We start from the raw sequence: 15,686 nt of genomic DNA on the forward strand, positions 1-15,686 counted from the left end.
CTCTTTGTGACCCCATGAACCACAACAAGCCAGGCCTCCCTGTCCATCACCAACTCTCGGAGTCCACCCACACTCATGTCCATTGAGTCAGTGGTGCCATTCAACCATCTCATTCTCTGTCATCCCCTTCTCCTCCTGCCCTCAATCTTTTCCAGCATCAGGGTCTTTTCAAATGAGTCAGCTCTTCGCATCAGGTGGCCAAAGTATTGCAGTTTCAGCTTCAACATCAGTCCTTCCAATGAACACCCAGGACTGATCTCCTTTAGGATGGACTGGCTGGACCTCCTTGCAGTCCAAGGGACTCTCAAGAGTCTTCTCCAACACCATAGTTCAAAAGCATTGATTCTTCAGCGTTCAGCTTTCGTTATAGTCCAACTCTCACATCCGTACATGACCACTGGAAAAACCACAGCCTTGACAAGACATACCTTTGTTGACAAAGCAATGTCTCTGCTTTTTAATATGCTGTCTAGGTTGGTCAAAACTTTCCTTCCAAAGAGTAAGCGTCTTTTCATTTCATGGCTACAATCACCATCTGCAGTGACTTTGGAGCCCCCAAAATAAAGTCAGCCACTGTTTCCACTGTTTCCCCATCTATTTGCCATGAAGTGATGGGACCAGATGCCATGATCTTAGTTTTCTGAATGTTGAGCTTTAAGCCAACTTTTTCACTCTCCTCTTTCACTTTCATCAAGATGCCCTTTAGTTCTTCTTCACTTTCTGCCAGATATGCAATAACCTGCATATCTGAGGTTATTGATATTTCTCCCAGCAATCTTGATTCCAGCTTATGCTTCCTCCAGCCCAGCATTTCTCATGATGTACTCTGCATGTAAGTTAAATAAGCAGGGTGACAATATACACCCTTGACGTACTCCTTCTCCTATTTGGAACCAGTCTCTTGTTCCATGTCCAGTTCTAACTGTAGCTTCCTGACATGCATATAGGTTTCTCAAGAGGCAGGTCAGGTGGTCTGGTATTTCCATCTCTTTCAGAATTTTCCACAGTTCATTGTGATCCACACAGTCAAAGGTTTTGGCATAGACAATAAAGCAGAAATAGATATTTCTCTGGAACCCTCTTGCTTTTTCGATGATCCAGTGGATGTTGGCAATTTGATCTCTGGTTCCTCTGCCTTTTCTAAAACCAGCTTGAACATCTGGAAGTTCATGGTTCACGTATTGCTGAAGCCTGGCTTGGAGAATATTGAGCATTACTTTACTAGGGTGTGAGATGAGTGCCAATTGTGCGGTAGTTTCGACATTCTTTGGCATTGCCTTTCTTTGGGATTGAAATGAAAACTGACCTGTTCCAGTCCTGTTACTTATAAAGCCCAATTCAGCATCCCACATTCAGCTTCTACTTCCCAGTCCCTAGCTACTATCATAGAGAACATTTCTGCAATGCCATTTCTCATTTCATCTAAAACTCTTTTAAAAAAATATTTATTTATTTGGCTTGTATCCAGTCTTAGTTGCAGCGCATGGGTGCTCCAGTTGTGGCAGGTGGGCTTAGCTGCCCCATTGCATGTGAGATCTTAGTTCCCCAATCAGAGATTGAAAGAAACCATGTCCCATGCATTACAAGGCAGATTCTTAAACACTGGACTACCAGAGAAGTCCTTTAAAACTCTTTATAATGTTATTCCTTATGCATGAGATAGGGCTCTCTCCCAACTTCTAATTTTAACTTCCATTAAGCCTCCAAATGACCAACCTAGACAGCTTATTAAAAAGGAGAGACATTACTTTGCCAACAAAAGGTCTGTCTAGTCAAAGCTATGGTTTTTCCAGTAGTCATGTACAGATGTGAGTGTTGGAGTCAATCCTAAAGGAAATCAGTCCTGAATATTCATTGGAAGGACTGATGCTGAAGCTGAAACTCCAATACTTTGGCTACCTGATGCGAAGAACTGACTCTGGAGAAAAGACCCTGATGCTGGGAAAAACTGAAGGCAGGAGGAGAAGGGGACGAAAGAGGATGAGACAGATGGTTGGATGGCATCACTGACTCAATGGACATGAGTTTGAGTAAGCTCCAGGAGTTTTTGATAGACAGGGAAGCCTGGCGTGCTGTGGTCCATGGGGTCACAAAGAGTCAGCAAGACTGAGCGACTGAACTGAAATGAACTGAACTGAAGCCTCCAAATATCAGCTTAAATACCACTTAATCCAGAAAGTCCTCCTACTAACCACAAACAGAGCCCTTTCCTGAACTCTCATTACTATCTATCCATATCACCACTATCATTTCAGTATATCCCAGATGTTTACAAATTTCTTTCTAACCCTCACTTTACAGTAAGCTTTGTAAGGGTAAGGACTATTTCTTATCTATCAACCTTATCCGGATTACTGGCACACTGACAAACCTATACAAATTATTCAATATTTAACATGGAATGAAAAGATGGCCAAGTGAGAGGAAGCGGGAAGGAAGTAGGCTGGCAGGAAGACTTCACAAATTCATGGTCCATCATCAGGACCAAACTTTCTACTACCATAATCCACTTTTCTCTTTCGGCAATGAATTGCTCTTAATGCCGTATAACTTTTAACATTCCAGAGAAGATCACAAAGCCAAAGAAAATGTTTCCTCATTCTGGTTTTTACCCCTTGTTTGCCTTACTTTTTCTTCTTTTATCACTTAGAAAATATGTAAAGTTTAGCAGGTAAAATTCGGGAGACATTATTGTCTAAGTAAGAGGGTAAGTATTCTACACAGAATTTTTAGTTATTAAAATCAGGGTTAAATATATTTTCACTTCCAGATTCTATTTTCAAGTGAAATCAGTTATAACATCTTCCCTTGAAAAAGAATGTTGGAAATGATGTCACCAAAATGAGCAGAGTGGGCAGTTATGTCCTCCTTAAAAAAAAAGAGAGAGAGAGAGAGAAACAAACATACTAATGATCTGGAAAAACTGGTACATTAACTTCTGAAAATTTCTGAAATAAAGTAAAAAATGTACAACAACCAAAGGAAGTCTTGGTTAAACACCACCTAGTCAAGGCTATGGTTTTTCCAGTTGTCATGTATGGATGTGAGAGTTGGATTATAAAGAAAGTTGAATGCTGAAGAATTGATGCTTTTGAATTTTGGTGTTGGAGAAGACTCTTCAGAGTCCCTTGGACTGCAAGGAGATCAAACTAGTCCATCCTAAACAAGATCAGTCCTGGGTGTTCATTGGAAGGACTGATGTTGAAGCTGAAACTGCAATACTTTGGCCACCTGATGCAAAGAGCTGACTCATTTGAAAAGATCCTGATGCTGGGAAAGATTGAAGGTGGGAGGAGAAGGGGACGACAGAGAATGAGATGGTTGGATGGCATCACCGACTCGACGGACGTGGGTTTGGGTGGACTCCGGGAGTTCGTGATGGACAGGGAGGCCTGGTGTGCTGCGGTTCATGGGGTCGCAAAGAGTTGGACACGACTGAGCAACTGAACTGAACTGAACTAATCCTCTATTTTATCTTTCAGCTTATGTTTTGTTTTCTATTAGTATACAGATGTCTTCTACTCTTAGCCAATCAAATTACTTTTAGAAATTAGAAAGCTCTTGAATTAATGTTTTCTAAAGAATTGATCTTCAGTATAAAGCTATGCTCAGTCGCTTCAGTCACATTTACTCTTTGTGACCCCATGGTCTGTAGCCCACCAGGCTCCTTCTGTCTATGAGATTTCCCAGTCAAGAACACTAGAGTGGGCTGTCATTTACTCCTGCAAGGGATCTTTCCAACCCAGGGATTGAACCTGCATCTCCTGCATTGGCAGGTGAATTATTTACCACTGAGCTACCTGGGAAGCCCCATACATGTATGTAATTTTACAAAGAAACAAAAAAGTAAAAAACAAGATAATGAAGAAACACCATTTTGTGAACATGTTATGTCTTGAGTAATCAAAGCATATAGCTTCATTTATTCTCATAACTCTAAGATGAGAACCTTAAACAAGGAAACTGAGGTGAGCATAAGTTAAGTAAGCTTCCCAAGGTCCCTAAGCCAGTGTCAGCATCAGAATTCTCTTTTCAGTATCATAAAGAATTAAGAAGTATATCATTACCAGACAGATCATCCACAAGACATAAATATGTATTTCCACCAGTCATCTACCTTTCCAGATACGGCGGTACACATTAACATGCATAATAAATGACTTTTAGGAAAATGTTCAGTAAATAACAGAAAAGCAATTTATAATTTGGACTTGAACACAATAAAAATTAATGATCCTATACCCAACAAACCAAGGCAAGAAAAATAGAAAAAAAATTGTTTTTTTCTTGTTTCTTTCCCACCAGGCCTCTCTACAAGTAATTTATATTGACGATCTTTCTGTGGTACAGAAATAACTATACCCAAGAGTACAACAATTGCTGCTACAAATACCATCCATAAAAACTCTAGGGAAGGGAGGAAAAAACAAAAGAATGACTATCACAGAGTAAGTGCCTTCTATAAAGTATATATTAAACAACATGCACTTTATTAAAAGCAGTCCAATCATTTCTAACAATTTTTATAATTGTTTTATAAGAATACACAAGCAAATATGATAAATACATTGAGCTAGCAGGAGCCACTTGATGTTTGAAGGAAAACTAAATCTGTTAACTGTCAAACTACAATACGCTTTTAAATTCTAATTCTCAGCCAAACACTGAAAACACTAATGTATTTCATAAATAAAAAACAAAGTAAAGACTTCTGCAGACAAATAAAAGCTGAGAGAGTCTGCAGACCACAGATTTTTACTACAAAAAAAATGTTAAGGTAAGTTCTTTCAACAGAAGGAAAACAATACCAGATGGAAATTTGAAATGTCACAAAAAAACAGAAGAGAGGCAGAATTGTTAAGACTGTTGTTATATACAAAAGACTTCCTTTTTTCTCATTTTGAAACTCTTTAAAAGAAAACTATCTAAAGCAAAAAAATAATAACGCATTAAGGGATTTATAACACATGAAAGTAAAATCAATGACAGAAAGATTACAAATGACAAGAAAGCAGAAATGTAAGTACACGTTTAAAAGATATTCATACCCTATACTTGAAGCAGTATATTATTTGAAGGTACAGAGTGATAAGTTAAGAATGCATATTGTAAACTCTAGAGAAAACACTAAATGTGAAAAGAAAACAAATACTAGAACCTTAACAGCTACCCTCTTAAAGAAGACATGGATTTTTTTTTTTCCCCAATAAATACTACTGTACTATAAGATCCTCTTAATTTGTTGAATCCTTGAAAGCAGGCGCCCTGGATACAGAGGGCCAACTGTGTGACTTGAGCATCCTCAAATTTTGGTATCCAGAATCAGTCCCTCACTATCAATCAACTTAATTTAATTGTTGGGCTTCTCTGCTGGTTCAGATGACAAAGAGTTCACCTTCAATGTGGGAGACCTGGGTTCAATCCCTGGGTTGGGAGAGCATGGCAACCCACTCCAGTATTCTTGCCTGGAGAATCCCATGGACAGAGGAGCATGGTGGGCTACAGTTCCATGGGGTCGCAAAGAGTCAGACACAACTGAGTGACTAAGCACAATCTAATTGTTACAGAGGCAAATAAATCACTCTATCAAGCAACATATTTCAAACACACATCAAATATTCACCAGAATGAGAATACTGGGCTATAAATGAATTCTCAATAAAGTTTAAAATTTAGAACACAGTGGAATTAAATAAATCAATAAAAATACACTTTCATTTCTGCACAATAGTTTCCTCAAATTTTAAAAAGAAGGAAAAATTCCAAACTCACTTTGTGGGCCAACAATATCATGATAATAAAAACAGAAAACCATGCAGGAAGAACAAAAAACTAGAGCGAAATAACCCTTATGAACATAGACAGAAAAAAAACTTAACAAAACACAGCAAGTCAAATCCAGCTGCACGTTTAAAAAAAAAAAAAATCATGTCCTCGTACATTTTATCCCAGGAAAGGAAGGAGGTTTTACCAACGAAAAAATGAAATACTGTAATTCAATAGATTCACAGATAAAGAACAAAAGTCACATTATCATTACAGGAAAATCATTTGACAACATCCAAAAAAAACTTTTAGCAATAGGAGTATAAAGGAACTTAAATTGATAAAAGGCATCTATGACACAACTACAGTAAACATCATACTTAATGGTGAATGAATATGCACTTTTTAAGAAAAAGGCAAGATTTACTCTGCAAACACTTCTATTCAGCATTATACTGGATGCCCAAGCCAATGTAAAATGTTAAGAAAAATAGGTACATAAAAGGCATACAAATTGTAAAAGAAAAAATACATATAAAAATCTTGTACCGGTCTCCATGAAAAATCCTAAGGAATCTATTCCAAAACTTTCAAATTAATAAAAATTTTACTAAATTCTCAAGATTTAAAATCAATATATGAAAAATCTTTACAGTTTTTATATAGGCAGAGAATAATTAGAACAATAAATTAAATTCAAAAGGAACATCACTTGAAAAAGCATAAAGCAGGGGCTTCTCTTGTGGTCTAGTGGTTAGGAATCTGCCTTGCAATGCAAGGGATACTGGCTCGATCTCTGGTCTAGGAGGATACTACATGCTTTGGAGCAACCAACTCTAAGCACCACAAAGACTGAAGCCTGCGCACCAATGGTCTGTGCTCCACAACAAGCGAAGCCACAGCAATGAGAAGACCAAGCATCACAAATAGAGAGTAGCCCCCACGTGTCTCAGATAGAGAAATGAAGACCCAGAGCGGCTGAAAATATATAGTTCAGTTCGATCGTTCAGTCATGTCCTACTCTTTGCGATCCCATGGACTGCAGCATGCCAGGTTTCCCTGTCCATCAACAATTCTGAGAGCTTACTCAAAATGCATGCTGATCTACTTGGTGATGCCATCCAACCATCTCAAGCTTTGTCATTCGCTTTTCCCCCCACCTTCAATCTTTACCAGGATCAGGGTCTTTACTAAGGAGTCAGTTCTTTGCATCAGGTGGCCAAAGTATTGGAGCTTCAGCCTCAGCATCAGTCCTTCCAATGAATATTCAGGACAATTTCCTTTAGGATGAATTGTTTGGATCTCCTAGCAGTCCAAGGGGCTCTCAAGAGTCTTCTCCAACATCAAAATTCAAAAGCATCAATTCTTCGGCACCCAGCTTTCTTTATAGTCCAACTCTCACATCCATACACGACTACTGGAAAAACCATAGCCTTGACTAGACAGACCTTTGTTGGCAAAGTAATGTCTCTGCTTTTTAATATGCTGTCTAGGTTGGTCATAACTTTTATTCCAAGGAGCAAGGGTCTTTCAATTTCATGGCTGCAATCACCATCTGCAGTGATTCTGGAGCCCAAAAAAAAAGAGTCTCACTCTTTCCACTGTTTCCCCATCTATTTGCCGTAAAGTTATGGGACCAGATGCCATGATTTTAGTTTTCTGAATGTTGATTTTTAAGCCAACATTTTCACTCTCCTCTTTTACTTTCATTAAGAGGCTCTTTAGTTCCTAGCTATCTGACATAAGGGTAGTGTCATCTGCACATCTGAGGTGACTGATATTTCTCCCAGCAGTCTTGATTCCAACGTGTGCTTCATCCAGTCCAGCGTTTTTCATGATATACTCTGCACAGACATTAAATAAGCAGCCTGACAACATACAGCATTGACAAACGCCTTTCCGGTTTTGGAACCAGTCTGTTGTTCCATGTCCAGTTCTAACTGTTGCTTCTTGACTTGCATACAGATTTCTCAGGAGGCAAGTAATGTGGTCTAGTATTCCCATCTCTTAAGGATTATCCACAGTTTGTTGTGATCCACAGAGTCAAAGGCTTTGGCATAGTCAATAAACCAGAAGTAGCTGTATTTCTGGAATTCTCTTGCTTTTTTGATGATCCAACAGATGCTGGAAATTTGATCTCTGGTTCCTCTGCCTTTTCTAAATCCAGCTTGAACACCTGGAATTTCTCAGTTCACATACTGTTGAAGCCTGGCTTGGAGAATTTTGAGCATTACTAGTATGTGAGATGAATACAACTGTGCGGTAGTTTGAACATTCTTTGGCATTGCCTTTCTTCGGGATTGGAATGAGAACTGACCTTTCCCAGTCCTGTGGCCACCGCTGAGTTTTCCAAACTTGTTGGCATATTGAGTGCAGCACTTTCACTGCATCATCTTTTAGGATTTGATATAGCTCAACAAGAATTCCATCACCTCCACTAGCTTTGTTTGTAGTGATGCTTCCTAAGACCCACTTGACATCACATTCTAGGATGTCTGGCTCTAGATGAGTGATCACACCATCATGGTTATCTGGGTCATGAAGATCTTTTCTGTATAGTTCTTCTGTGTATTTTTGCCACCTCTGTATAATATCTTCTGCTTCTGTTAGGTCCTTACCATTTCTGTCCTTAATTATGCCCATCTTTGCATGAAATGTATCTCTAATTGTATCTCTAATTGTCTTGAAGAGATCTCTAGTCTTTCCCATTCTACTGTTTCCCTCTATTTCTTTCCATTAATCACTGAGGAAGGCTTTCTTATCTCTCCTTGCTATTCTTTGGAACTCTGCATTCAAATGAGTATATAGATGGTAGAGCAGAAGGACCACGCTCATCTTCTCCTGTGAGAACACCAAAATTAAAACTTTGCTGAACAACCATCAATAGGAGAATGTTGGATCCCACCAAAAAAAGATATCCCACATCCAAGGGCAAAGGATAAGCTCCAGCAAAATGGTAGGAGGGGTGAAGTCATGTTTAAAATCAAATCCCGTACCCGCCAGAAATGATCAGAGGGCTCAAACAAAACCTTGTGGGCACCAGGCGACCCCACAGACTGACCAGACCTGCCCCTGAGTGTTTGAGTGTCTCCTGCGTAGGTATGAGTCAGCGGTGGTCTGCTGAAGGAGCAGGGGTTTTGGGTGCGGCAGACCCAGGTATGGCATAAGCCCTCTTGGAGGAGGTCACCATTAACCCCACCTAGAGCCACCAGAGCTTACACAGGACTGAGTAAACAGAATTTTGTAGGGCACAAACAAAATCTTGTGCTTACCAGGACCCAGGAGAAATGAGTAGTGACCCCATAAGAGACTGACCCAGACTTGCCCGAGAAGGTCCAGGAGTGTGGGTTGGCAATGGCATGCAGCAGTGACCTAGGCACTAAGAGCAGCAGTGCCTGTAAGGTACCTTTTGAAGGAGGTCACCATTACCTTCATTACCTCCACCATACTTTGGCCTCAGAGAAAACAACAGGGAGGGAACACAGCCCCGCCCATGAACAGAAAATTGGATTAAAGATTTACTGAGCATGGCCCCGCCCATCAGAACAAGACCCCGTTTTCCCCTCAGCCAGTCTCCCCCTTCAGGAAACTTCCATAAGGCTTCTTATCCTTATCCATCAGAGGGCAGACAGAATGAAAACCACAGTCACAGAAAACTAACCAAACTGATCACATGGACAACAGCCTTATCTAACTCAATGAAACTATAAGCCATGAAATGTAGGGCCAGCCAAAATGGACAGGTCATGATGGAGAATTCTGACAAAACGTGGTCCACAAGAGAAGGGAATGGCAAACCACTTCAGTATTCTTGCCTTGAGAACCCTATGAACCGTATGAAAAGGCAAAAAGATATGACACTGAAAGGTGAACTCCCCAGGTCAGCAGGCACCCAATATGCTACTGGAGAAAAGAGGAGAAGGAACTCCAGAAACAATGAAGAGACACAGACAAAGGAAAAACACCACCCAGTTGTGGATGTGACTGGTGATGGAAGTAAAGTTCGATGCTGTAAAGAACAACACTGCAAAGGAACCTGGAATGTTAGGTCCATGAATCAAGGTAAATTGGAAGTGGTCAATCAGGAGATGGCAAGAGTGAACATCAACATTTTAGGAATTAGTGAGCTAAAATGGACTCGACTGGATGAATTTAACTCAGATGACCATTATATCCACTACTAAGGGCAAGAATCCCTTAGAAGAAATGCAGTAGCCATCACAGTCAACAAGAGTCTGAAATGTAGTACTTGGAGGCAATCTCAAAAACAACAGAATGATCTCTGTTTGTTTCCAAGGCAAACCTTTCAATATCACAGTGATCCAAGTCTATGCCCCAACCAGTAATGATGAAAAAGTTGAAGTTGAATGGTTCTATGAAGACCTACAAGACCTTCTAGAACTAACACCCAAACGAGATGTCCTTTTCATCATAGGGGACTAGAATGCAAAAGTAGGAAGTCAAGAGATAACTGTAGTAACAGGCAAATTTGGCCTTGGAGTACAAAATAAAGCAGGGCGAAGACTAACAGAGTTTTGCCAAGAGAAGGTGATGGTCAAAGCAAACACCCTCTTCCAACAACACAAGAGAAGACTCTACACATGGACATCACCAGATGGTCAACACCAAATCAGATTAATTATATTCTTTGCAGCCAAAGAAAGAGACCCTCTATACGGTCAGCAAAAACAAGACCGGGAGCTGAATGTGACTCAGATGATAAACTCCTTATGCCAAATTCAGAATTAAATTGAAGGAAGTAGGGAAAACCACTAGACCATTCAAGTATGACCTAAAGAAAATCCTTTATGATTATACAGTGGAAGTGCCAAACAGATTCAAGGGATTAGATCTGATAGACAAGAGTGCCTAATGAACTATGGAGTGAGGTTCATGACACTGTACAGGAGGCAGTGATCAAGATCAAACTCAAAAGAAAGAAACGCAAAAAGGCAAAATGGTTGTGTGAGAAGACCTTAAAGATATCTGAGAAAAGAAGAGACGCTAAAGGCAAAGGAGAAAAGGAGAGATATACACATTTGAAATATATGTAATTAATTAATTTTTTAAATTATGAAGAAAATAATTTTTAAAAATAGCATAAAACATAAAATACTCAGAAATTTATCTAAATATTTGCAAAGTCTACACATTTAAAACTAGAAAACATTTCTAAGATTTTTATCAAAAGAGAGAACTAAAACCTAAACAGACATAAAAATGCATCATTGGTCAATCCCACCCCAGTTTTTACATACTCCAAATCAGAATTTTGACTTTTTGTCAGAAATTCACAAGCTGATCCTAGAATGCATATGGAAATTAAAGGGGATTATAAGAACCCAATGGCTTCCCAGGTGGCCCTTGTGGTAAGGAAGCTGTCTGCCAACACAGGAGATTTAAAGGCCGTGTGTTTGATCCTTAGGTTGGGAAGATCCCTTGGAGGAGGACATGGCAACCTACTCCAGCATTCTTGCCTGGAGAATCCCATGGACAGAGGAGCCTGGTGGGCTACAGTCCCTAGGATCACAAAAAGTCAAACACAACTGAAGTGACTTAGTACATATGCTTAACAGACCAAATAAATTCAACACAAAACAAACTTGAGAGGTCCTAAACTACTAAACTTTATGACAAAGTAACAAAAAGCAAGACAAAGTGGTAATGCCACAAGAATTAACATCTGAATTAATAGAACATTACAGGAACTCCAGAAATAGGCACACACAAACCGTATCAGTGGAAGATCAGTTGACAAAAAACAAGATAAACAATGATAAATGGTCATTATTAACAGGAAAAATGACAGCCATATGCCAATAAATGAACCTTGACTTATACTTTACACTATTCACAATGATAGGAGTTAAGTCTATAAAACATCTAGAAAAATCTCTCTTTTACTACTTTAGATTCAGTTCAGTTCAGTCAATCAGTTGTGTCCAATTCTTTGTGACTCCATGGACAGCAGCAAGCCAGGCTTCCCTGCCCATCACCAACTCCCGGAGCTTGCTCAAACTTATGTCCATCGAGTCAGTAATGCCATCCAACTATCTCATCCTCTGTCAATCCCTTCACCTCCGGCCTTCATTCTTTCCCAGCATCAGGGTCTTTTCCAGTGCCTCAGTTCTTCACATCAGGTGGCCAAATATTGGAGGCCAAATATTGAGTTTCAGCATCAGTCCTTCCAAGGAATATTCAGGATTGATTTCCTTTAGGAGAACTGGTTGGATCTCCTTGCAGTCCAAGGAACTCTCAAGAGTCTTCACTAACACCATAGTACAAAAGCATCAATTCTTCAGCGCTCAGCTTTCTTTATGGTCCAACTCTTACATGCATACATGACTACTGGAGAAACCATAGTTTTGACTAGACGGACTGTTGTTGGCAAAGTAATGTTTCTGCTTTTTAATATGCTGTCTAGGTTGGTTATAGCTTTTCTTCCAAGGAGCAAGTGTCTTTTAATTTCATGGCTGCAGTCACCATCCGCAGTGATTTTGGAGCCCAAGAAAAGAAAGTCTGCCACTGCTTCCCCATCTATTTGCCATGAAGTGATGGGACCAGATTCCATTATCTTCGTTTTTTGAATGTTAGGTTTTAAGCCTGCTTTTTCACTCTCCTCTTTCACTTTCATCAAGAAGTTCTTCAGTTCCTCTTTACTTTTTGCCATAATTGTGGTGTCATCTGCATATCTGAGGTTATTTATATTTCTCCTTTCAATCTTGATTCCAGCTTGTGTTTCATCTAGCCCACCATTTCTCATGATGTACTCTGCATATAAGTTAAATAAGCAGGGTGACAACACACAGCCCTGAAGTACTCCCTTCCCAACTTGGAACCAGTCTGTTGTTCCATGTCCAGTTCTAAATGTTGCTTCTTTACAAACATACAGATTTCTCAGGAGGCAGGTAAGGTGGTCTGGTATTCCCATCTCTTGAAGAATTTTCCACAGTTTGTTGGGATCCACACAGTCAAAGGCTTTGGAGTAGTCAATAAAGCAGATGTTTTTTCTGGAAATCTCTTGCTTTTTCTATGACTCAACAGATGCTGGTAGTTTGATCTCTGGTTCCTCTGCCTTTTCTAAATCTATCTTGAACATCTGGAAGTTTTTGGTTCACATACTGTTGAAGCCTCGCTTGCAGAATTTTGAGCATTATTTTGATAGCGCATAAGATGAGAGTGATTGTGCAACAGGTTGAACATTCTTTGGCTTTGCCTTTAAATTAGGTAGATAGTCTTTGGCATTACTTTAGATTAGGCAGATATTTCTAAACAGGCAACAAAAGGACAAATTACATAAGAATATATTGCCAATTCAGAATTCTGCAAAATTAATTTACTGTTTAGAGAACAGGAAATCATGTATCTGATAAGGGACCCATACCAGAATTTATAAAGAGCTCTCATGTGATAATAAAAACTCATTTTTTCAGTAAGCAAAGGATCTAAACATATTTTTAAATAGATGTAAAAGTGTCCTATAAGCACAAAAAATGATGTTCAACATCATTTGTCATTAAGAAAGTACAAATTAAACCCATAGTAAGTAACCATTATGCACACACTAGATTCAAATAAAAAAGACTGACTATACAAAGTGTTGAAGAGAATATGGAATAATTAGAACTCCTATATGTTTCTTATGCAGATACAAAATGGCACAGTCACCTTTGGAAAACAATTGATCAAGTGTGTAATAATGTTAAACACACATTTACCCATATCTCCCAGTAATTCTATTAGATATTTACCCATGGGAAATGAAAATACGACCATGCATTTTACTAAAAGTCACTAAATGGAAACCACCTCACTGGAAACAGCTAGAAACAAGACTCCTCTGCTTAATTTTAGTTTCATTAATTTAATAAAGTCCTGTGTAGCTAACATGAACAAAACACTATACTGGATCTCCACTTCCTTTGCCCCTGCCTCTTTCCACCACAGCAGAAAGATCTTATTAAAACATCTGCGTCACTCCTTTAGCCTTTCAATGTCTTCCCACTGCTCCTGTAACACAAAACATGCTCTGTCCCCCAGTTTGTAAAACTTGAACAAATCTCAATGTCTACCTTAGGGGCTTCATCTCACATTGTTCCTCCATTTGCTCTCTATAGTCTCCAATCACCCAGATTTTGATCAGTTCCTCAAAAGACCTTCTTCCCTCCAACTCACAGACATTTTGCTCACTGTTCCCTCTGTTTGCAGTGCTCTTTCACTAGTTCTTTGCATGACCAATTCTTTCGTACTTTTCAGTTCTCAGTTTGAGCTGCCATCTCTTCAAAGAAGCATTTACTGGTTACTCCACCTAAAGTTAAGTCTCCATCATTCTATACTGAAACACATTATTTTATTCATGGAACTAATTAAGACCTGCACTTGATTTACATGTATTTTATCTGTATCTCATAAAAAATATAAGCTACTGAAGAACAGAGGCCCAGTTTTGCTCTCCATTATATATCCTTGTGTCTACCTCAGTGTCTGATACATTAAGGTAACTTTCATTAAGAAGTCCTAGAAATTCAAGTAGCTGATGAATCAGTTACTACAAAGTATATTTCTCAATTAGACACAGTACTACTCCATTACCCACCATAAAACTCAAAACTCCCTTCACAAATAATTTTCATTACATATTTTACATGTGTGTATAAATATGTATACACATACATGGCACACAAACACATATGGCAGTGTCTGTTGACAAAGAAATTAATGTGGAATCAGCCACATCCAAGTCTAACTCACAATAATTATATGACAGCATAATGCATTTCACTTCTAACTTCCAAAATTCTGATTATAATAATGCTTGAATATTTGAGGGTTTTAAGAGGTGACAACCTTGATATAAAAATATAACTTTAATTATTTGCCTCAACCTAATGTAACTATATAATGAATGATGTCTTTTGAATGGATGAATAAAAGGTCACCAGAGATTGTACAAGAAGAAAAAAATCCAAATTTCATTATTTTATTTGAATTTCAAATTTTAGCCATAAATATACCTGTACTTTGTAAAAATATACATAAAACCTGCACACATAAATCACTACATATTTTGCTGGTCAAGTAAGGTTGTTTTGTAAGTTCTCTAAAATAGCACAGAAAAGGACTTCTATAATACATGGATTTTTATAGTATATATTCTTCTATATATGGAAAATTTTAAATGTTAAATTTAAATTCTAAAATATTTTTGCAATTATAATTATTCCTAATCTTAATTTTTAAAAATGTTGTCTGTATAGCCAAAACTATGATCATTACAGTAGTCATATACAGATGTGAGAGTTGGACCGTAAAGAAGGCAGAGCACCAAAGAACTGATGCTTTCAAACTGTGGTGTTGGAGAAGACTCTTGAGAGTCCTTTGGACAGGAAGAAGATCCAACCAGTCAATCCTAAAGGAAATAGATCCTGAATGATCACCGGAAGGACTGATGCTGAAGAGTTCCAATATTTTGGCCACCTGATGCGAAGAGTTAAACTCACTAGAAAAGAACCTGATACTGGGAAGGATGGAGGACAGGAGAAGGGCAAAAGAGAATAAGATGTTTAGTTAGCATCACTGGATCAATGGACATGAGTTTGAGCAAACTCCCAGGAGATAGTGAAGGACAAGAAGCCTGGTGTGCTGCAGTTCATGGGGTCAAAAAGAGCGGGACATGGCTTAACAAGAACAGTTATATCATTTAATATGACATTAGTTGTTACAGAGTAGTATAATGCTTTATTTCACATAAAAGAAATCTAAAAACTACTGCTGAGAAAGAGTAAGAAGTACTTATAAACATTGTTTGTTCACTTTGGGTATTTATTTTTTAAGGATTTCTAGCATCAAATAAAGAAACCAACAAATAAACAGCTGAAATCATATTACAAAAATAAACACCAACATTTTAAAGTAACTTT

The 15,686-nt window shown here is 38.5% G+C and overlaps 1 protein-coding gene across 1 annotated transcript in view; it reads right to left on the reverse strand.

Moving 5' to 3' along the window:
- NBEA (neurobeachin) overlaps positions 1–15,686 on the reverse strand; it is a 649,896-nt gene that overhangs the window by 575,280 nt on the left and 58,930 nt on the right. The gene's annotated exons all lie outside the window — the stretch shown is intronic.

The sequence above is a fragment of the Dama dama genome, chromosome 30 (genome assembly GCF_033118175.1).
Source record: "Dama dama isolate Ldn47 chromosome 30, ASM3311817v1, whole genome shotgun sequence".
Taxonomy (NCBI): Eukaryota; Metazoa; Chordata; class Mammalia; order Artiodactyla; family Cervidae; genus Dama; species Dama dama.